Genomic DNA, 25,155 nt, shown 5'->3' on the forward strand with positions numbered 1-25,155 from the left:
TTAAACAAAATAAGCACGCCCTTGAGACAGTCCAGCTGAAACTTTCCATTAAAACGTCTGGGAGTGCTCAGTACCTGGCAATTTCCAGCCAATTTGCCAGAACGAATTAGCAGCTGTGCTTTCACTGTGCACCTGAAACGCATAACATCGATCCAAAAATGGGCATTAAGATGAGTAAAAACAACATTAAGAATTGCAGGAGGCAAAAAATCCCTTTAGAGGAAAGAAGTTCTGCTATTTTGAGTACTATTCAGAAAATCATAGGTTTTAACAAACTAAATGTGATGCACTGGAAGAAACAATCAGGTGAAGCAATATAGAGAAAATGTTTGGTGCAGCCATCTTTCACTTTCTGCCTTCCTGGATGAAGAATGAGCAGGGGGATAAAGGGCTGTGGGAGATGATGCATCAACCACCTGCAGATAAAGACCCACAGCAGCAGCTATTTGTCAGAAGCATCTTGCACCACCTATAACCCACAGAGGCAAACATTTCTCATGGCAAAAGCATCAAAACCAAACAAGTACCAACACCATAAAGCTCACTGGGCCTAAGATAAGTGTAGCTTTAGGCTTAGGACAGAGTGAATCGCTGTCACAAACATCCCATCCTGAACAAAATTCCTAGTTAAGTGCTCAAAAGGGTGAGATATCTGTCCTTGCTGTACTTCCACAATTAGATGAAATAGTTTCATCCCCCATGTTTGGAAAAGTGCCCATTCCCCATCTTTCTCTTGGCATTAACTGAACAAATTTATGATCTGCCATGTTCAAACTAGTCCCACTGTGGCCTTCTTTCATCTTTTGCATCCAGACTTCCACACGTAACTGCCCACGTTATTGTACCCACTTCCATATCGTTTTGTATGGCCTGGCTGACATTTAACAAAGTCACCTGCAATCTAAAATGTATGAAGGTGTCATTATTCATCAGAAACTTCTTTAACCTATACATTAAAGAAGAGGCTGAGTAAACTACAAATGTTTTCCATCATATACTCTGGGACAATCCCAGTTCACTGCTTTAACCTTTCTGAATTGCCTGGCGAATTCTTAAATGCATTTTATAGCAAAAAGAAAATTTCACAGACACTAGTACACCTAAATATTTATTCAGGTCACACATCATTCTGCTATTCATTGAACAGTAAGTAGCAATGAAAAACACCACTTCCATTATTCATTAGATGCAAAAAGGGGAGTAGAGCTCCAGAAGCACACCACCTTGTGCTCATGTGTGGTGCAGGGAGTTATCAAGCTACTCGCTGTTGAGCAGGTTTTTGTGCTAGCAGTATATCAGACCTCCAGGTAACCAGTGTCATTCCTGAGTGCACATCAACACCTGGAATGAGGGCCCTAGTTTTCCATAAGCAGTATTTCAAGCTTCCTCAAATTCGTAACTTAACTGTTTTGTGCTACTTTCTTCTTAATCTTGGGGCCACATGGAAATTTAATCAAAAAGTTAAAGGACTTCATGCAACAGCCCAAATCACTTGTCCTCCAACCTCCCATGCCACACCTAGGTTGTATTTCACCCTGAAAACATGGAGGGTTAATACAACTCACAATTTGTAGTGCAGGTGTTAGCAAAAACACACTGCTTTTGTTCTTCGTACTGAGGACCCATACAGTGTGTAAAGATCTTATTCTTAACCTTCAGAAGTGGAAATTAGAAGGAGGTACCTCTCTCAGAAGTATTACTAGAAACAATGCATAGGAAACAGAAAATGACAAGGTGATGCCCTTGATAAAGTACTGGGATGCACAATTAACCTACAGTTTAATGAAGAAAGTGAGTCCCTCAAAAGTTCACCACCTCAAGCTTCTAAGGAAGTTTTCAATCGCAGCAGTGAAATGAAACACCTTTCCCCTGGTCACTCTCAGCACAGTGATACAGTGTTCACACAGCAGCTGGGAGAAAGGGCAGGACAGGGTGTGAACATGAACACCAGGCAAATGTGCTACAACAGTCATCTCCAGGCAAGTCTGGCTTGTGTTTTAAAGCCACCATAATGATGATAGAAAGCTAGAACTAAAAAATTAACCTATTTCTTGAACAGTTAAAAACAACACATCCAGTTGCCCTGAAAGACATTTGATGAACAAAACGGTCTTCATCATTTCAGAGGTTAAAATGACAACTGAAAGAGGCACAAGCTAATTGCCCGGGTGGAACCAGGGCTAGGGGTTTTTTTAATCTTTGGAGAGAGAAAAGAATTTCCAACTCCCACCATATTTTTCTGCATCAGCCTCCCAGCTTCTCCCTTGCAGTGTTGATAATAAATTACAGTACTTAATGCTTCCAGAATCATGGGAGGGAAAGTAAATTGTAATGGATCATTTGCCTTTTTTGGAGCATCATCTTACAGGGACGCAGTAATACAGGATCAGATCGACTCTGGTAAAGCCCCACCACGTGGAAGTCTCTGTTGCTCTGGGCCAGCACCATGCATTTCCTCATCAGAGAACAAATTCATCTCCTTGCATTTGCTTTTAAAAATGTTTCCAGTCAAAGGCTCTCACGCTGTGAACTGCTGAGCTCTCTACTTGCTAGGGGGAAGGAATTACATTCCTGATATTATATTGCTCACCAAACAAACAAACAAAGCTAAAATCACTGCTGGCCAATGCCAAAGTTCCACCTGTGATTAAATTTTTACTCTCACTCCTCCTGCACTTCAGAATGTCATTCTGCTCTGCAAGTGATGCCACTGAAGCCAGGGGAGTCTCGACAGTAAAGTACAAATCCACAGGAGCAAAAGGATTTGAATCTAATCCAACAGCTCCATAAACCATTTTTAAAGTCTTGGGCAGAGCTTTTGTAGATTTTTTTTGTTTGTTTTCCTTAGCTTGGTCAAAGAATTGACAAATTAATTATTTGCATAAGTGTTCCCATAGAGCAGGCACGGTATTTTAGTTAACCTGACAAAAGGCACCATCTGGCCTGGAGGAACGATTTGTTTCATCACAAGTGTTACGAGAACAGTTGAGAGCAAATCCTAATTAATACACAAGGCAAGTCCAATTTTAAAACTGCTTCTCAGGAATTTATCAGATATTAATTTAAAGTAAGGATGGCACGCTTGGTGCACTCGCTTGAATACCAATAACCCATGATGTTTTTCCAGATCAAAAGTATGACACAGCAGTGCTGTATTAACTGAAATTTAGGAATAAGCTTTACTAAAAGCTTCAGACAGGGTTATTTCCTGTGGGATTTTGATGTAATCTAATAGGAAAAAAGGAAACATATCTTAATGCATTATCTGTTATGTTACCTTTGTTTCAAATGAGTGAATTTTTTAGGTCTCAAAACAGAAGGCAAAAAACAAAACCCAGAAAGGAAAATGGTGCTGCAGCACCTCTGGCAAGGAAGCCATTATCAGTCTGCTTTCCTTGCTCAGCATCTCCAGAGCATTTCAGCATAGCTGTCACACACTAAAATCAGTGCAAGTGTCCTTAGTACTGCAGGATAACTGAAGCTGTAAAGGGACCTCAGGAGGACTCTGATCCCATCTTGGGTCAGATATGGGGTTGATCACATTGCTCAGCTCACACTAAGCTCTTACTGCTTTTCACAGTCAAATCAGTATTGCAAAACATTCTGGTAACCAGCAAGCTGGCATTTGTAACCTCTTGAATGTTTATTTTCTTATGGGACAATGAGAAATTCAGCAGCACTAAAGGAGCAGGAGGATGAGAGGATTTCAATTCCACAGCACCCCAGAGAGTGAGCGGTTTGGGTGATGTTACTGAGCAATGCATTGTTCCTGCCATGTCTCAAGCTGTAACTGGTAAAACTATTGCTCCATTTTCATTGTTGCCTTTCAAGTGTGCACAACATGGAGAACTCATACAAATGTATACCACTACTTTACTTTGCCCTGCCAGTGGTTTTATTAAGCTGCTCACAGATCTTATACATTAGTCAGCACTGTGTGCTAATAGACTTATACCTGAAATCATAGCTGCTATTTTTTGCAAGATTCTAATAATTTTCAAACTGGAATTAATATTCCTTCCTGCTGCATAGTTCTGCTATTTCAAGTGAGATTTTAATTTTATTCTTGGGATCAGCCTTCAGAAGACAACATCTCTTAGAAGGTTTCACTATCAAATGCTATGGAACTGAGTTTTGTTTCATACTACAGTCTTTTAAGATGTTGGCACTTACTCTACAGTTCACACTAAACCTTTTTGCTTCAAAGAAATTAATACTTTAATAGTATATATTAGTCACAGCTCTCTGTCACATTAGTTCCTAATTTCTCTTGGTTTCACAGAGGCTTGCCCCTTTGAGAAATAAATGAAGTTTGGTTATGGTATAAGACATTTCAACTATGTTCACTCCAGGTAAAGTAAAATGGGATGGGAAAACACAGGCTGAACATTCTGAAGAAAATGTTGACTGAAAGTTGGCTGAAGTGTCATTTCAAGCTGTCTCTAATTTTACCTTCCCTTGCCTTCAACAAATGCAGCATTAGCCCATCTAATGATGTGGGAGCACTTGACAGAACACCAAGCAAACAACAGTCTGCTTTGAACACCTGTGCTTTGCCAAGTCTGATGGAGATGCACTGGAACCAGTGATTCAAGTTTTGCAGGATTTTCAAAACTTTGTGTGACAGCACACCCATTGTTTGCATAACAGTGCTCTGGCTCTGCATACATGAGTGATATCACCCTTTAATTACTGATCCAAAATACAATCAGCATATAAGAAATAGAATGCAATCACTCAAAGCCCCTGTCGCCAGCTTCAGATCCATATGAAACCGTTGTATCTCTCTGTATTTCACATGCAGATTGTTATATCCCCAGGTGTTATTTCCTAGTTTATGCCTACAAAGGAAAACATACAAGACTAACCCAAAACATCACCAAAATTCAGTCTAAAATAAGTGGTTTCTCCTGTGCTTCAGAAAATTCTGTATTTTATAATTTGTCAAGCTTGCATGTCAGAAAAGGTAGCACACCTGCAGAGGAGGACAGTTGGTCATTTAATTCAGTCTAATTTGAAACACGTGATGGCAACCTGCATCATATAAAAATAAAAATAGAAAAATGAAGAGCTTAATCTGAAATTCCAAATTAAAATCCTATAAATGGTGAAACACTAGATATCATAAAATGTTTTCTTTTTCATAGCTATCTGTATAAATTAACTTTTTTTTCAAAATTTATCACTTAATTTCAAAGAAAATAAGTCCTTTGTCAACAATATAAAGGCATATTCTTAGCTTAGGCAAGATGAACAGGATTATGGTGATATCCTGGTAGCTGCATAGTCTCCCATCAGCTTCAAGCATCTCCCTGGCCCCTGAGGCAGGTCACCCGTGTTTTTCCATGCAGAGATGGGGCTCCCAAGTCCATCCCTCTTAGCTGAGAGCAGGGAGGTGTCTCAGTTAAACCACAGCAACTCTCTCATCAAAGCTCTCCTCAGGAAACCCCCAGACACATCAATATGTGTAACATTCTCCCTTCCCTGCTTTTTTTTTTTGTGAGAAACATTCAACTATAACTAATCTTCAACTGAGGGGGAGTTTACCAGGTTGCTATTTTCTAAATTGCCTATAATGATGCCTATATCATCTGTCTTAATATCTAATTATGTTCTTTGACACACCATTAGACTGTGGTTGGTGTTTTCTGCAGCTGCATTGCAAATCCCTCTCAGGGCTACAAACCGCTCGAACAAAATAGATTCCCAGATTAAAAAAAAAAAACAACATTAACAAATAAAATAATTTTAGTTGAGAGGTAACTTGTTAAGGTGAAAAATATGCTTGTGGCCTTTTGTGTCCACTTTCCTGTAAAACAAACATTTAAAAGCCTTTTTTTTCCCCCCACCTTAATTCACATTTAGACAAATTGCTTTTGCTGATGGGATGGGGGAGGACAGTGATTCTGGCCCTGCCAGTGAAATAAGCTGAATACTGAACAACTGAGCAGTGAAGACATTTGAGGCAATCTGCCTGGGATTCTTCAGTTTTAGTCAACTTCTATCCCAGTCTGCCTTGGGAGAGAGGGGAAAACATGTTTTTTCCTTCAGTTCTGCAATCCCTCCCATAAGGTTGGGTGCTGCAGAGCTGACTGCAGGCAGAACTGAGGCAGCAGCTGCTGGGTACAGCAGAGTGAAATGGCCACAAAAACTCCCTTACCAGCCACAACATCAGAGCCTGACGTAGCCATGATTTCTGCCGGGGTGACAATTGTACTCCTCCCCCTCTGTCAGCTTCTGGGACACACTGCAGAGGAGCCTTTGGAAAATACAGTGTGTGGGGTGGGTAAGGAGAGGTTGATGGAGTCATTTCCCACCATGATGGTTCCCCTGCGTGGGCACATAAAACCTTGTTTGTCTGAGACCAGAGGGAAACAAAAATCACGACAGTAAAAAGTATGCACGAGGAGATAAAGGCTTGAGCCTCATTCTCCCTGGAAAAAATGGGAGAAAAATGGCTTTCTTCCAGAGCATCCTTAATGGAGAGAGAGAGATTCTGAGATCACCTTCAGTGATTTGTTGATTGCACTCAACAAGTGCTGCAGAACCACATTACCCCAGACACAACCCACTGTTCTGCACTGAGCCCGGTTTGATATATCACACACACAAGCATCCTGCCTCCTATTTCTATGAGAGACAAATTTCACGACAGTTTATTTTCTAGTTTACCTACAGGAAAGCTGATGTGACAATGTCCTTTTCCCCCATGCCTTTCCTAAGGAAGAGGTGGCTGTCTCAGAGCATAGCATTATCTCATTGGTATATCTGGTAGTTGATGATATTACCCTTTATCAAGTAACAAAATTGATCTTTCAGTGATCTAAAAGATGGGGATGCCTGTGCTCTGCTTCTCTGAAAATTTCACTTGGCATTCCTCTGTGTTTGATAGCAGTGTATGGGTTTGGTATTTTTTCCCTTTGAAAGAAATGCAGCTTATTAAAAAGGTGCGAGAGAGGCAAATAAATAAACTAAAAAGGCTGAGTCACTAAGACAAGATGTGTGTTAACAGTCCTCAAGGTTTGGGGCCATAGCTGTCACATGCTTAGTTGCCACTGAAGTGAAAGGAAGTGCAATGACAGAAAATAGAGGCCTAACTTTTAGTTCAGCTTCAATGCTTTGAAAATGGAAATCACAGAAGTGCTTCACTTCAGAGAACAATCATGCTGTAACCCTCCTACTGACCTCTGCATGAAGGTGCTGAGAAATTCCATGCTTGAAAAGGATGTAATTAGTAGTAATGATTAAGAATCATACAATAATTACTACTTAAGAAAAACACTTGTCCTTGAGAGCTTTCAGTTAAAGATGAGAAAGAGATCAGAGCAAAAATGATCCAAATCAGTAATATGATACTTTGGAATAGAAATAGGATCTGCTTTTACCTATGGAAAGAGTCAGTCATGTCTCTGTAATTCCACTTTTGGAAAAGACAAAAGCAAAAGATGGAGTACTACTGAAGAATATTCCAGGCAAAGAAAGAAATGAGCAGATATCAACTGGTAAGCAACATCCTGAGGAGAAAACATCTGTATAACATTTGAAAACGAGATATATATTGTTAGTTTTAACAAAACTTCTTCGCCATTGCAAAGTCACTCCAGTTGAGATCATATCACATTCTTGGGATACTACCTCCAGGTGACCTCAGCTTCCCACCTCCAAATCCTCATACCCCAAAGCCTCACTCACTGGTTTGGCTCTTGCACTAGGAGACACTGCTCCAACTCTGGCTCACCAAAGGGAATACTCACCAAACCCAGGCTCCAACAGAGATCTTCATCTCTGTTTTTCATAACTGATATCTCTCCTCTGGTCCTTACATCAACTTCCTATAGCTTGTGTTACTCTCTCCTGTCTGCCATTTCTCTGTGGCTCTGCTCAGCCCACTTCATTTACTCGCAGTGACTCCCAAGCCTGTCTGGAACTGCTCTTTTATTGTTTTATACCATATGCTATTGCTCCTTAGAAGACTGAGAATATCTTCTGAGCACCTAATAACAGCACAAGGCTGCCTATCTTCACATGCCAACTTTCCCAAGATGTCTTTTCATATAATACTCTAAGGCAAAAATCAGTGCAGGAAGGGAATCCGGAATTAGCACTGCTACTTATGTGTCCACCCTACCTCATTCTACAAGTATATTGTGAAAACACAGACTATCAAGCCCACTGGTTTTCGGTGCATTTTCTCCACAGATGTTTTTATCAGTCCTCTCTTCAATTAATGAACCCTGCAGGCCAAGGCCCACATGCTCACCCAAGGGACAGGCTCAGCACTGCCTGGCACATTCAAAATTCACAGACTGATGAGAGTTTGGAGCACTTCATGTCTGAAGTGATTTCTGGAGTGAGTGTTTCACAAACTGTGCTGAAACTTTTTAGTAAAACAGCCAGAGCATTCACATAATTAAGCCTAACATCACTTCCAAAGGGTTTCCAAGTCAGAGATTGGTCTTAATAGCAGGCACTCACACAGTGTTCCCAACCTCTCCCTTGGGTAGGATGTATGTTCATACTCATCCAGAAACTCATTGCTTGTTTTTAACCTAAATGCATTTTTCTTCTTCACCATTTTCCAAGTCTCTAAATCTGTTCATTACCTTATGCAATTTATTGCCTTCCTTCAATACTGCATTGTTCAGCAGGTCTCAGTATTATTGCTGCTTTCAGACCTCATTTTAACACTTCACCCCCTTCTCAGAGCTTCAGGATCACTGCAGCCAGAACATAGAAACTCCTTCTTCATCCATGATACATCACCCCACACTTCAGTCATCTTCACTGTTTCAGAGATGATACTCCCTCCTAACCAACCATCTACTTCCACAGCCGAAAGCAGGCCCCCAGTGCTGAACACCACAGTTCCCATCTCTAGGGATTCACATTTTCTCTCCAGCTTTTAATTCCTTCTTGAAAGACAAAGAAAGGCCCTTCACCTTTGTTGGGACTTAACCCAGCAGGCAGCTAAACATCACAGGGCCGCTCCCTCACTCCCCCCAACAGTGGGATAGGGAGAGAGAGAACCGGGAAAAAAAACAGTCGCTCACCGCCCACCGACTGATGCTCAGCCAGCTCCTGAGCAGAAGTCCTTGGCCAGCTTCCCCCCAGGTTTACATATCATACACCTTCAGTTGTAAAGATAAATTACCTCAGAAAACAGAGTATTTGTTTCACTTTCTCCGAGGAAAGCTGCTGCAGGTTCCAGGAGATGAACTGTACTTGGCTTCAAAGGCTGCCACATGTGACTCCCCCTCTTTGACAGCACAGGCTGTTCCACACATTACGCTGATCGGGGCCAGTTAGGAATCATTTTCCCTGCATTTAGTTTTACATTGATTCAAGTAACGCAATCAGACATGTTGGCAAGATTTGTGCATATACAGCTGAGGAAAATGTACCTATTCAATTTGCTATTTGGTTTATTCCTTAGGTAATACTACTTGATTTCTTTGGGGGGTTGGAATGAGGATACAGAGAAGGGAAGACAGAAGAACCTCCTGACCAGATTTGCACCATCTCTTATGCCTAATGTAATAAACAAAAGTTACTTGGGTCACCTAAGGGCAAAATTGCTTAACTCTACGCCATAAACACGTAACAATTTCATCCTTCCTCCTGCCCTTATAAAATAAGTTGCTTCCAACACAGCCACTGTCTGCCAGCAGTAACTGGGTAGTGCCTTCTCTGCCTCAGTCAGACAAGGTGCCACCCTGATGCAGGGCACACGTGCAGATTCAGCACAACAAGAGGACCTGGTGGGACATATACAGTGTAGAAGGAGCTGCCTGAACCAACAGTTGGGAACTAGGGTCCTAATCCCACAAAGACATGCAGGACGTTTGCATGGCAAAGGGATGTCAGACAGACCCTTGCAATGGGGGCCTTGAGCAGCACCTGAGCAAGAGGGAAGTTATGAGAACACCTGCTCGTGTGTGTGTTCAGTTGATTGATACAAGGCTTCATTCACCAGTGAAAGTGTGAAATCAATTTCATATAAATTGGAACATACACACAAAGATCTTACCACTGCCTAAAGACATATTTCCATTAGTATGTTCTCTGTTTCTTTCAATCAGCTTAGTATTTATAGGGTGGCTTGAAGAGAATCCTATTCATTATTTATAAACATTGATTTTAAGTAAGTCATTCAATTCATAACCATGAATTACCTAAGAAAATACTGTTTACCTTATTTTTTCTCTCTGAAGAAAATTAACATTTAATTATTGATGGGATTTTACTGTTGAACTCAGTAAACAAGTCCTCAGAAATAACAAAGGGGGACAGAGATAACTACCTGTGCTAGAGTTAAACAATGTCAATAATAATTCCAGTGTTTACTGCATATCTTAATTTAAGGAAGTACTGGTGCCGATTTAGAAAGACAGCTGCATCTAATAAAAAACAAATAGCCCTTGGCTCCAGTATTTTCAGTACTTTTACATTTGAAAAGGCTAAATTTCACCAGAAGCCTTTATCTTCTGTTTAGAGTAGCTCTGCTGTGCAGACCACTCATTATGGTAACAGGCTGCAATGAAAAATTCTGTGGAGGACACAGATCAATTAGTCAATGGCATTCACTTACCAATATTGATTAGGCCATGCATTGTTTCACTTCCCCCGTGATTCCTTCTGTCATGAGGAAATGGTTACACCTCTCCTGTAGGGCAGAGGAAAGCAGGAGTCATGAAAATGAAACGACTTTGAGGTTTATAAAAATCCCATCTAATTGAATGGAAAATGGCCAATGAAATACTCAAAGAGCAAAAGGCAATAAAACAGCTCAGGCTCAGCTCTTTGCTTTGATCATGCAGCCCTATGGTGAGACCATTTGGCATAGTATCTATCATACAAACTAATGAACAGACCAAGAGCACCCAGGAATGAAACTCTGCCAAAGTACCGGCTTTCAATCATTTTTTAGATAACACTTTATTTTCCCCCTTCAATCTCAATCTCTTACAAATTCATGTAGTCCCAATTTCCATTTCCTGGACTTTTGGTTACCCCCAATTTTTGATTATCCTTATTCTGTAAACATTTTCTGTCTCCTGATGATAGGTCTGTCATACATAGCAAAGAATATATGTAGCTGTTCTGCTAGCACATTCTCCTGATGAATCTGCTGCTCTAGCAGTCCTTAAAATGTCAGCTTTTTCATTACTGCAATATTTTTTACTCCATTAAAAAAACTTACAGCAAACTATTAATTTTTTATGGGTTATCAGTTACAATCCATTTATATCCAGGCAAAGTGCAACAGTTTATAAAATTGTGTGTTGTGTGGTATGTGACTGATGAGATGCTGTAACCTATTAAGCAAAAAATATTTCCCTTAGTCTGCTCTTCTGAAATTATTCTTACAGCTGAGAAAGTCTTATGGTCAGGCCAAAGACTGACTGCCTCCATCTGCATTCCTGCTTGTGTTTATTGCCCTGGCTAAGGAAGCCATCAGCAAGGAGATACAGCCTGCCAGAAACAGAATAGCTTGTAGTCTGAACACTCCTGCTGACTTCCCAAGCCAAGGCAGCTGTGAACACACACAGAGACCAGAGGCACTTGCAAGCCCCCAGGGTGACCCACATGCAGTGTCTCTCGTACTGCACATCACTAGTTCACAAACTACACGGGAGACAAAAGGAGTTTTTAGATGCAGTCTTACTCTGCTGCACTTTTCATCTAAAAATCTCTCTCACCTGCCTGGAAATCTGTTTTTCACCAGCCCAGTTCTGCAGCTTAACTTATGCACATAGTGTGGTAAGTTCACTGACCACATCACTGCACCACTCAATCATCACTGCAGTTCTCTGCTCAGGCCTACCCGTGTCCGCTCTGTTTTCCTGCACTGCTCTTTCTCATGCCGTGTTTTCCGTGAAGCCTCAATCCCTCCTGAGTGCACAGCACACTCTCCACCAGCACCCACCTCTCAAAAACACCCTAATATCCGTCAGCTTCTCCCCAAAGCCACTTTGTGACCCTCTGCCTGCCCTTCAGGCTCTGCATGTTGCCAATGATGCTTCTCTTTCCCATCTCCCTCCCAGGGGAAGGGTGTCCTACCAGGTGCCAGCACTGCACCCTTGCTGTCACTGACACAACCCCCTTGGTATCTGAGCAGTCCTGCAGAAGGCAAAGCCAGTGGCTGCTCCTTGGACAGTTCACTTCCCATCTCCTGCCTGCATCTTCTCCCTCCTCTCTTATCCTTTGCCATGTTAAAGAAGCTACAACTTTATGTCCTGCAAAACAATGCATCTCTATAAACTAAATGGTTTAAGAGTCAGGGTAGTTAATTCTTTACAGCTGTTCCACTGTAATAAATACCCACTGAGACTTACAACAGAGCGACTGGAGTGTGCCAGTGGGAAAGGTGTGTGTGGCATCTGACCACAGAGCTGTTCAGAACTGGCAGGATCATTTTCGTACAGGTAATTCTTCTGGAAAGAAGAGTTACGTGCCGGTTTTGGAATGGCAGATATGCAAGGGGGAAATGACAGTTAAATCCCAAAGGCAGACTGCGATGCAGAAAAAAAAACAGGGATTACTTTGAAGTTTCTGATCCAGTGCTCTGGAGTCTTTAATGTGAATTAAGGGTGTTTTAGAAGGACATAGTGTAGATCTTATTCCTCAGCTCAGGGAACACTGAGACGGAAGAAGACGCCCACTCATGCATCTTAGGGACTCAAGGGTGCTCCTGGATTTAATATAGGAATGGAAAATATCAAGAAATTTACCAGCCTATTTAATGTGGTCAAACCCACATCACGTTGGCTGGAGCCTGCCTTGACTTCTTTTCCGGTCCATTTTTCATATTTTTGGCTATTCTATGTCTTTACGGACCTGTAATTTGAAAAGTAAGGCTGAATTTCAATTCTATAGCACAAGATCCACACAGAAATATTTCTTCTGGAAAATTCCTTCTGAAGCCAGCCCAGAACAATTCTAGGGCTGTTGGGTAGAGAGGCCTGTCCTTGCTGGCTCTGCCAATGAAATGCAAAATCCAAATAATGGGTGCCTCTATACAATTGCATCGATAATATTTCTAAATTATTTTTCTTGTTAATAATGTCTTATTAACTGCCACACTTAGTCATTGCTTCTGAAAGCTACTGCATTACAAATAATCCAAAGCATTCTTAACTAAATGAGAGGAAAAAAGAACAAAGATAGTAAAGTTATTTTGTTTGCTTTGTTTCCCACTCCATTTCATCAATCACTATCACATACTACCTGTAATTCTGTTGCTCTCATAAAAACCTTTTATTCTTGACTTCGGGGATATATTTTAAGAAGTTACTAAGTTTAGAAACCGACAGGCCGCCCAAGTAATTTTTCTAACTTACCCACAGTTCTCTTTTGTCCACACAGAGGGAAAAAAAAGTAGTAAAAAAATTCAGTAGGTTGTAACTGAACTTGAGAAGTAACAGCCTGCAGATTTCAATGTCCTACTTGGTCTTCTTTTTTTATCCCTTCTTTTACCCCTTCCAGTCTGGCAGAGGCAGGCCAGTTTTCCTCTCAGCACCTCAGAGTGACCTTATGGTCCACACAGCAACTGGGGTAGGATCTTGGTTTAAAAACCACAGGAAAACCCCATGAGGATGTAATGTGCTCTTTACAATCCCTTCTCTAATTTGCATTGAGGTACGACCACCTTGATTAGAGATGTGAAATGCATTTTAACATGTCCAATAATTAGTTTTCCATAATTTTAGTTTTCACATAATTTTAGAGCATAGATGTTCTTTCCCAGCTAAATAAAAAGATGCATATAACACATGGATAGATTTACTTAAGAGCACTGTATATATGGGTTACAACATACCTCAAGTATCACTAAAAATAGAATAGAACAGTACAGAAGTTGTTCTGCTTAAGTGTTGCAATGTCTCACAGGAACACTTTAAAGGAGAGAGAAGTACAATATTCACACTTGGTATTCACAGCTTGTTCATTACACATTTCTAGAAATGTGCCCCCTCCCCACCCTTAATTAAAAAGAAAGCTGAAAGAGTAGGAGGAACAAAAATGTTCTCAACTTCAATGACAGTATTGGAAAATAATTATTTCCGAACTGCTTATCTGTTAAAAAAAAAGCTGGCAAGCTACCAGGATCTTGATTGCTGTAAGGAATTTTATAACTGCTCTATACAGATAAATTTAACAAAGAAATTAATTTCAGTCTCATAATAAGTCTCATCTCATTACCACAATGTCTGTGCTGCAACGGAGCCTTGTGCAAAGAACTGCCAGTGGAGGATTTTGTCTGCAGACATTAAACAACTGCCTTGAAAAACTCCACCCTAGAACTCTGAGTGACATTAAACATAATTCTTCCTAATTGTGAAAGAGGAAGTGAAATATTGTGAAATAAAGTGAAATTCCTCCCGGTTTCACTTGTATTTTGCCCACTGGATTTGAGGAAAGCTACCTGATGGGGTGTGTTAACTGAGAACACCACACAGGTAGTACAAGCAGGTCCAGAAGATCCCTAAAGCATCTGGATGAGAACCACATGGTGCAGGTGCTGAGGGAGCCCACTGGGGAATGTGCCCTCCCTGGTTTGTTGCTTGTTAACAGAGAGGTTCTTGTGATTAGTGGCTGTCCTGGCCACAGTGACCACGAAGAAATCGAGTTTGAAACCTCTGGTGACAGGAGGAAAACTGTCACCAAGACTTCAACCCATTATGCGATGGATGGTACAAATTCAGGTTGGGCAATCACCAACTTGTGGAATTTACATTGGCAATTATATCATGCACAAACACCCAAGTACTTCATGCATGAGCACCATTGTGGGTCCCTTCCAACTCAAGATAGTCTATGTTTCTAAAAGAAGTGGTCTCCTTCCTTTGTGCCATCCATGCTGCCCTTTACTGGGACTCCTCTTCACCGGGATATTTTTATTACTTCCCTACGTCCTCCAAAAAGTCTTTGAAAAAGCTGGAAAACACAACACGACCAAGATCCAAAATTAAAACTTGACAGCAGATACAGCAATAAGATCTGGATGCTTTGAGCCAATTTATGGTCACTGTGCTTTGCAAAAAAAGGCGCAAAACAATAACAGAGTGCGGAACAGCCCATAAATCCTGGCACAGAGCTCTCGTGCTCGCAGCTCTCAGATGGCACTGCCTGAGCAGCACTCTTATGAATAGCCTGATTTTTTTCTTCCACCATTCTTATTGGTGTTCTTGTTACGGCACATCAACCAGGGTATAGAAAAAATGAGCACATGATATATCCTGATGAAAATCCTGATACGGGTTTTGGCTTTGCTAGTGCATAACTTCGCTGGGCAGAATCTCATCTCTGAGAGCCACAACGCCATTTTCTGCTCCTCCACACCCCATCCAACAGACTGCTGAGCCCAGATTTACTGGCCCAGAAGGCATTTTTGTCACAAGGTGCTCCTCACACGTTCACTGGTGTACCTGACCATGCAAATCAATATCTCTTCACGGAGCACATGCTGTGAGCAGCAAGAAAACAGAGCATTTTCTTCAATCCAGCACATCATTGCAACTTCAACTTCATTTCACCATTTTTTCCCCAATTACAGAATTATTCTCTTCACCAATTTTGCTTCCTTGGCATAAACTCATCTACAGCTTTATAGATAGTGCATGCATTTAATACAGCAAATAACCTTTTTTTGTTCTTTAATTTTTCCACAGAAAATGAAGATAAAAATCCTCCCCTAAAATTTTTTTTGGCTATAATTAAATGTGTCTGATTTTTGACTTAAATTTCCTATCTCCTCAAAGAGATTCTTCATCGTTCCTTTCCTTGTTTCCACAGCAACCTTGCCACAACTCTCATTAAGCCTTTTCCTGTTTTCTTCTAATTCTATAAAGAAATCATGACTTTGGGGTTTGTTCTTTGTTTTCTAACAAATGCAGAGATATTTTTATTTATGTCTTCAAACAAAACAAAACAAGGATTCTGGTACAATGGTCATCTCTATCTTGCAGTAATTAGATGATTCTGTAAATTTTCATTTAAATCAGCAGTACTGTCATCAGTCTGTCATTTCACCAGGTTCCACAACCACCACAAGATTTTACAGTCCAAAGTGGGGAAGAAATCTTCTCTGGACCCCTGTTAAATACCTCAAATGGATGTTTTCCTTCAGTCCTGTTGGCTTATGCACCCATATAACTTAAAATTTCTCAGTAAATACTAATTAGAACTAGTATCAGTCTCCAGTGATTACTACAACCCAGTTCTCACCTAGGGGGAAATACTGAGGCATCGTAGTTGAAAATTGCTATGGTAATCCACATAAAGGCTGCTCACCCACATTCAGAGTGTAGGAGATACTATTTCAAAGGAAAAAAAGAGACTAAAGCAATGAGCTGGGTCTCTTTATGCTGTTATTGCCCTGTGTTTCTTCCCTTTCCTTGCTTTTGCTTCCAGTAAATTTTATAAAATGCACTAGAAATTACTCTATAGATAGATGCATCTATGCTTAGATGTCTCTATGCTATAACTGCCAGAAGGGCATCTAAATAATGGAATGTCTCGTTTAAAACAACAGAAAAATCATATCAGGTTCTGTGCAACTGCTTCCAGAAGACATGAAAACAGACCTTTCCCCCACCTGAGACTCCCACTGAAGTCAAAGACAAGTCTGTCTGGGAGCTGTTGTAGTTTATAAGCTAATCCAGAGGGACAAGGGTTTATGTTTCTCCTCTAAGGAAAACACAATTGAAGTTCAGATGTGAATTATTTTCTGAGGCCAACAGATAACAAACAAAACTTCAGTTAGACTTTATTGCAAATGCTACTAGATTTAACGTTCTGGTTCATACATATAAATCAAACAGGCAGTTTGTGTCCCAACAGTTTCTGTACATTGTTTACACTTAATGGACTTCACTCTGGTAACAGACGTGGAGAAAGGGACCATCCCTAACACTGTGCATTTTACACACTCTGATAACTGGCTTTCAGACCTCAGCTGAGTGGGGAAACACAACTGAGGGGATTAACTTCCACTTGCAGCCCAGACCTTTGCCAACCACAGTTTTTCTTCCTCTCCTCCACCAACAGTGAATGCAACGTTCAATGTCACTTCCTAATTTATTGGAAAACATATGCCTGAACCTTTTCAAAAGGATTGTCTTTATGGCCTGCTTTTTTCAGAACAGGTTGTTAATGGACCTGTTTGGGGTTTTCCTACTGGGTCTGTGACACCTCAAAGTCAAGTCACTCCTCAGTTTCCAGACCTCCTCATGTTTTATGCCACTTGCATCAAGGGGTACATTTGCTATAGCAGCTGTTCCTTCATATTCAGTAGATTTCATGCTTTTAAAATACTTACTTGTAAAAACAGAACAAACCTTAAGGTAAAGCATTCAAAGCACTATTATTTTCACCAGCTTGGAATATAAAAATACCTATTTTAGAAAAACCATCCTCCTACACTATATGGAGAACAGAAGTACAGCTGAATGAGAACTTCTCTTGAAAGATTTTTTTTCTTTGCAAATGCACCAACTTATTTAAGCACTTTTCTACTGAGGCCTGACCTTTTAGTAAAGTAACCAATTTGAATAAAAAAAAGACTTCTACTGACAAAGATTTCTCAGCTCCAAATTGAGTTTTTAGTCCAAACCAGATAAAAAATTTGGCTGCACCCTTTCAGAGCACGTTGACTCTCCATGATACAACTGGACCAGGGAAGTGAGAGCTATACCTTACACCAGGTGTGATGAGGACCTGAGGGGAACAGAGAGTTTAGCTTTTGCAGAAGCAGCTGGATGCTTCCAGGCAGAGGTTTAATAACCTCTGGCTTTCTGGCTGGCAGCAAATGACACATTTTGTCCCTGTGGTCCTTAGAAGTTTTTCTCTTCAGCACCTCTGAGGCTTGGCTGGGTCAGCTCCCTGCTCACCTCAGCAGCTTCTCTGCACGAGCTGCAAATTCTCAGAAGGCTGTTACAAGTCCTTTCTTCCTGAACCTCATCTGCCTCCCACTCAATGCTTCCACACAGGAAGCTTCCCTCCCTTAGAAGGGGCTGTATCCTAAAACGTCTCTAGGGGCAGCCCAATATTCGCTGGAAGAATGAGGGCAATACATGGTTCTACGTCATTTTAAGCACTGGAACAGGTAGGTGAGACCACCTCACAGAGCAAGGGAAATCACATCTGGCAGCAAATCCTATGCACTGTCTGTTATCACAGAATCACAGAATATCCTGAGTTGGAAGGAACTCATCAGGATCATCGAGTCCAATCCTGGCACTGCAAAGGACACCCCAAGAACTACACCATGTTCTTGAAAGCACTGTTACACACCTGCTGGAGACACACTGACCCAAGAACGCAGCAGATCAAAGTGCCATGAGCCAAATCAGCTTTACATCAGCACAGTTAGACAATCCCTGGCTACAATGCTCCTGGATAGAACCAGTGCAGAGCTGCTGGGATCACTACTTTGCCAAGGAATTTCATTCTAGATTTAGTATCTCCTAGAGAGCAGGAGTTGCCCACAATCTTATTTTCCTCTTTAATGTCACAGCTGGAGTTTTGGATCACTGTTTCATCTTCAAAGTCACAGGGAGTTTGTGGAGTTAGGATTTTTGTTTAGTGAGTCAAAATACTTGTGCAACTTTTCAAAATTTTATAGAAATTATGGGTGGAAGAAATCTGCAGTATCTGACAGAAGTTATTTTCTTTATCTTCATAATAGTAATACCTGTTTAAACACCTTTCATTCTAACTTTAAAACTTATCTGCTCTTGAAAATTGAATTACATTACCTCAACAGAGTTCAGAATAATTCTTAGGAAAGCTAGCGCTTGTCCATCAAAAATGAGGTACATTTGGACATTTTAGGTTGAATTTCTTGGTAATATCTTTTCTATAAGCTAATTTTCAAGAATTCTCCTGATTGAATTGGTATTGCTGATTTGCCTCAGCCCGTGGACTATATTAGAGATAAGCAAACCATTTCTTTCAACTGTAACTTGCAAACTTTGGGATTAATTGTAAAAAATGGAACTTCCATTGAGAGAGGAAAGCAGACACGTAGACTGCTAAAGGCAAATCAGGTGCTGAACTCTAACACAATAATTTCCTTACAAGCTGTCAATTTGTTCTGAGAAAAAATAGTAAACAGGTGCTAATTATGATAGCCCTGTTCAGCCTTCAGGTGAATGAGTGGCTAGAGGGCTCTGAGCCCTGCTCCTCTCCCTCAGAGGGTGGGTCTGAGATGACTCCTGGACCCCAGGGAGTGTGGGCTGCCCTGCAGGCATTTCTGCCCCTCAGCACTCACACCTCCCTTTTGATTCTACACCTCTTGTTGGGTTTAGTTACCATGTTAAGGCAGGCCCTTGGCTCTCCAAGATACACACACTGCAAAATTACAACTGCAGCCAACTCACTGGACTTCTTCAAAGAATTTCTGTGCCCAGGTTTTGGTGTGGGTGTTCTTCTCTTGTCAATGCCATTTGCTTCAAACCATTTCCTGGGAAGTCTCAGTTTTCCAGGTTTACTTAAAGTAGTTTTCACAGGATTGTAAGAAGCTTGGTAATAAGCTTTGCAGTTCATCTCAGCCAGTGCTGCCTGAGGAGCTGAGCCTACAAAAGGCTGAGTAATAAAAGGTTTTTCTCCAGCTCCATTAGGGCCACTAGGTTTTTAACTGTTCTTTCAATGCCTTTTAGGAAACGCTCCAGAAAAAGGCAGGACAATTTTGCCTCTAAATTGTCAGCAACTTATTGATGGGGCAGCATAGTTCTGCTGCAGCACATTTAGGACCACGAGACATTTTTGAAAGACATTACACTCAGAAGGTGACACTATAAAGCAGAATACAGGAACTACGTGTGCAAAAATACACGTGCACCTCACCTGGAGATTGAATACAAATAGCTATACATTGTCAACCACCTGCTTCTCCAATTACCACACTTAAACAGCCGAGTGCTCATTGATTCCCACTGAAAAAGCCACTTTTCGAACGTACGAATTTTCAGAATAAGTCAAATTCTTACCACTAACTGCACTGTTAAGGTAAAATAAAGCAAAAATTATCTGCTTTTTATGTTGTTTACAAGATGACTCAGTTGTCTGTATGAAGGGAACTTTTGTGAGTCCTAAATAAGGCATGTCTGTCTTATAGCTTAAGCTTTTAGTCTTACTTTAAGACCTAGAAACAAGCTTAAGGTTAAATAAATCAGTCTTAAAACCATTACTGTCCTTCATTGGTGCCAGATCACATCAGTACAAAGTACTTAATTTGCTCTGGCTTTTAGTTATAAATCAATCATTCCAAAAGTTCATACACATCATTCGTGTAACTTTCGTTAGTTAATAATGAAAGACACAATGACAATTACATCTAAAATAAGAAAGCTTAAACATTCTGAAGCCATCTGATTTCATTATGCAAATGTGATAACATGTTAATAACAACACATACCGTTTCAGTAATATGACTTGACTTTGTACTTAAGTCATTTCAACTTCATTAATTATGTGGAAGGTGGGAGAGTCAGTTTAGGTCACAGTCAGGTAGCACACACATATGGAAATGCACCATAAGGGATTCCTGAATTTAGGTCATAGTCTGGCAGCACACACATATGGAAATACACCATAAGGCACACCTGTGACAACAACAATCAAATAAAATTTTCAATAAATGTATTAGTTGCCCTTGTAATTTCCAGCATGAACTGAAGGATGTATTTGGGGCTTTATCATCTGTGCCACTGAACAACACATTTTAAGTCTTTTTAAAATCAGCCAGCCTGGCCCCACAAGCTCTGCTTGGGGTTGAGCTCCTGCACAAAGGAGCAGGATGGAGCTGCCCGTCTTCCCTGCGATGCCTCACGTTTGCTCTGTGCCCTCCTCAGTCGTTACACTTTGTGTAGAGAGCACAGTGTGCTAAACACACATCCTGGGACTGATCATATTTGTTCATGAGCAACTCTGCAACTGTCACTGGGCTTCTGACAAGACAATTTTATAGGGGCTGCTGCTTAGCTTGCTCAAAGAAATCAGGCAGCTTACAGCTCTGGTTACATCCCAAACATCTGTTGGCATCACAAGGCTTATCAGGTGCCGTGGGGGTGAGCCATGTCCCACCTAGCCAAGCAACAGCGCTTTTGCTTAGTGCCTGGCCTTTGGCATCTGCTGATTTAGTAACTTGGCTGAGTAGCTGTGGGCAGGCAGCAGAGATGGGTCAGGAATCCACGTTCAAAAAGGGGAGCACTATGTCACTGCTAAACACAGACCATCCAAGAGCCTGGCACAGCTACACCTCACTCCACCTCACTCCACCTCACTCCAATCAGCATTTGGAATAAAGGTGAGTTGTGTAAGTGTTGAGAAACAACTGAATAAGGACAAACACAAGAACCTCCAAGTCTTCTGGGGACAGAAGGGGAAATGCTCTCTTTCCAGAGGCAGGTTTGTGCTGTGAGGTTAAGGATGCCGTAGTGGCTGCACACAACCATTTCTGCTCAGCTGTCCCTTCTTGCTTGAGGCAGGGTAAGTTTCTTAGGGAATGTAAAAGCATATGGATATAGTTTCCTAATGATTTAGCAATTAATCATATGGAAAATTATCAGACATAATTTCCCCCCACAAGAAGAAGGGGAAAATAATCACTAAGCACTGAATTTAACCTTATTTGATTCCACTGTAATAGCCTCAGATAACATTTTTACCTACAATCAAGATAAGAATTTTGATGCAAGTCTTCTAAAGGCTTCCTTGAAGGAATGTTCTCAGATGAGAAAGGGAAAAACACATTTTGATTTAAGGAAACAGGTTCTCTATTAGCTTGTGTTTACACAAACCCAAAAATAGACATTCAGATCAAAGCAGCATCTGAACTTTCACTTAAATAAGCTGCAAAAGCTTTTCATAAGCAAGCGCTGGAACTGAAAGGCATCAATCATTTTTGCAGTGTTATGGTAATTTTTTGGGTTAAAATGCAATAAAAATCTCTTACACTACTGAAAAATATTTTCAATATAGATATAAGATTAAAATGGTAAAATATGGGGATAAGTTTGAGTCTTGACTATATACATGCAACCTTACTGGAAATTGCGCAGATGCAAATCAGCTAAATTTTACCTTCACATTTTCCAAATAATATTTCTGCCATATTTTGAAATTCAAAAAATATGTCGCTATGTGTGGGATATACTCTGCATTCAACATAAATGCAGTCAAAAGTGAGAAACAAAATAAATTACTTTGATGATCAAAGACTGTACACACTGGTCCTGTAAATACTGTGTCAGCACAATTATAACCATAAATCCTGCCTTCCAAAAAAGGAGGTAGAGAAGAAGGTGGGTGTTTGCCCCATCAAATTAAACACCTGGACAACCTAAAAGCCCAGTGGGGTGATGAACAGTGAAGATGTTGGCTCCGTTGCCTTACAGACAGAGCAGGAGCACACACACATCTGTGGGGGTGGTGGGTACCTGGACCTCAGGGGTCTCCATTGCAGGGGCACTTCTCCTGTAGCCAGAGCTCATCTCCAGCTCCACCTGACCATGGGGGGCTCTCAGGTTGTGGGGTCCCTCTTAAGGTGAGCTAAGAATGCACATCTCACACGGAGCCCTCCCACCCAGGAACTGAACACGGGCAGCAGCTCCAGCAGAGGCTCCCAGAAGGCTTTATGTTGGGCTGTAAAAGCCACAAGTTAGTCCTGAAAACAACACCATAACTAACACACATTGTTCACACACAACAGCTGCTTCTGGGACCTCAACAACTCATTTGTTATGCTGCACCTTTTAGGAGTGCAATTAAAAACTTATGTCGACTTACAATGAAAAGCACATTTCAGTATCTGCCAACTTTATTTGTCTTTTCATAATATTCCTCTTACTACAACAATTTTGATGCTACTCAGGAGATTTTCAATTTGCTTCCCATCTTATTTAGCATTTGCACTTTGGTGGAACCTAAAAGTCATAGTCAAGATTAGGTCCCATTCCATGAAACACCACATGTGCTAATCCTTTTTTTAAAACCAGTTATTACTCAGTCTCTGCGGGAGGCAGCCCTTGGCAGGCTTTTCAAGGACAAAGTACTTCCAACACGGAATTTAGAACTGTAACATTGCCGTTTCTTTTTTACATTGTAAGAATTACATGTCATTATCGCATACTCTGCGCAAATTCAATGTGCATTCAGCCTTCATAAAACAGTTTCCTTTTTTTGCACCGATTACAGATTTACACCACGAGCCAATTCTGACCTGACACCAGTGCCTGTTGAATTTGCCTGTCACCAAACACAGGCAATTAAAGTCGGTAATAATTTAAGGAGGACAACGCCTGTTGCGTTCCTGAGCACAGGTGTAATGTGAATAGGGCAAGAACTCCCTTCTGACTGGATAAAATCCCAAGGGAAGGCTGTAAGTGCTGCAGCACGAGTGGTGAACAGGGCAGCAGTTGTGCAGAACAACATGCAGGACTGTCATACAGAGGGGCACCATAAAGAAATCGTGGGCAGTTTTCATTTTGCATTTCCGAGCACATCCTGTTTACCAAGAAACATCCTCGGTTTTGCTTTTCCTGAATTATCTCCTTTCTAGTCACAGCTCAGGAGAAAATATCAGAACGTCACACTGAGTGATACAAAGCCAACTTGAATTTTTAGCAGGAGGACAAATAGCAGCATCCACTAGGGAGAAAGCTGAGCACAGAAAAATCACATTTACCAAAGCTTACAGTCAAGGCATGCCAATGAACACAGCCGTTCTACAACAGGATAAATATTGCTCCATTTGACAAAAATACTTGCTTAAAGATGTACATCTGATTAAGTCATAACTCACCCAGTATTAAGAAAATGTCTATCCCAAGTGTTACTTTTGTTGTACAATAACAGTCCCTCTCTGATGCCAGAGTTTTACTTATCTGGCTTAGAGCTTCTGATGCAACTCAGTGTTCCAAGGGAATCCAGGTTTATGGTATCACAAATGTTCTTACACATAAAAATATATTTAATATTGCTATAAAAATCTACTCAGTAACTCTTCGGTTTCCCAGAGAGGATGGTCTCTTTACTATTGATTGTGAAAGAAAAAGAAGTAGGATACATTCTCAACAAAATCTTCCAGGAGTTTGTATAATTTTTTAGTGGGACAGATTTGCAAAGAAAAAAAACATTATGAGACTAAGCAAGTGTCCATAAAGTTCTGTCTGCTAAACTATTGTTATAATTATCACTTGCTTTGCTCATGCCACTTGAAATTCTTCATCTTCCTTCTCTCTTACTCTACATCTCAGAGTCTGAGCGAACACTAACTTCCCCCCAGAGCCAAAGAAACTGGGAATACATATTTAGCAGTAAAAGGACTCAAAGACAATATCCTTAAAAACTTTGACATTTTGAGTAGGCCAAGAAAACTCATTTAGGCACTCTTTGAGTGCTTTCAAATTTCTGTACCAGGCACTTGTCTTTTAAAGGCAATGGATTCTTTGCTATTGTTATTTGTGTAAGTCACATACATCCTGCTCCACGCTGCCCGTGCTGCAAACAACTGTGCCACCCCAGGAGAGCTTTATTTCAACAACTACTTGACTGAGACAGTGGAATGAATAGCCAAAGAGAGAAGAGAGAACCATTTCACATAAACTCTTAACAACAGAAAAGTAATATTCAAGCAGTTGTATCAACTGTTAGTAAATTTTACATGGCTGGAAAATTCCACAAGATTTACAGCCCTTTCTTTAAGAGAATGGGCATAACTCCTTTACAGCCTCATGCCCTGCAACCCTTCCAAAATTCATGCCACTAGTAATGCCTACCCTGAGATGTGTTTAATAACGTCACATATGTGCAAACATTTATAGAGAACACAAGCAGCTAAATCTACCTTTACACCTCACAAAGGCCCCAAATCACAACCTGGGTTATCCAATGCAGAGAAGTAGATTTCTGCTCCCATTTTGGTTTAGCACAGTGTCCCTTCTCCCACCTCGTGTGTAGGGCTGGATGGCCTCCTGCTGTCTGCCTGCATTCCCTCGCTGCTCAGTGCTGCGCCTCAGTCTGCTCCCATTTGTTAGGATTCCCTTTGGTGCTTTGGAGCTTGCAAGCTACAGCAACAGCCTGGGGAAGCGCTTACTAGCATCTGAAAAAAATCTCCCTTTTGGGAAGGAGTTCTCAGCTCCATCAGAGAGG

General features: G+C 40.9%; 1 long non-coding RNA gene across 2 annotated transcripts in view; it reads right to left on the bottom strand.

Annotated features, from left to right (window-relative positions):
- LOC113972760 overlaps window positions 1-25,155 on the bottom strand; it is a 112,130-nt gene that overhangs the window by 4,188 nt on the left and 82,787 nt on the right. Inside the window, exons 4-5 of one of the 2 annotated variants that reach the window (XR_003535998.1) lie at window positions 10,589-10,663; window positions 9,158-9,318 (exon numbers count right to left, since the gene is read on the bottom strand). This is a non-coding gene — a long non-coding RNA (uncharacterized LOC113972760). Of the gene's footprint in view, window positions 1-9,157; window positions 9,319-10,588; window positions 10,664-25,155 lie in introns of those variants that run through there. The other variant, XR_003535997.1, reaches the window with a different exon arrangement.

This window comes from Neopelma chrysocephalum, unplaced genomic scaffold (genome assembly GCF_003984885.1).
Source record: "Neopelma chrysocephalum unplaced genomic scaffold, ASM398488v2 Primary Assembly neopelma1_96, whole genome shotgun sequence".
NCBI lineage: Eukaryota > Metazoa > Chordata > Aves > Passeriformes > Pipridae > Neopelma > Neopelma chrysocephalum.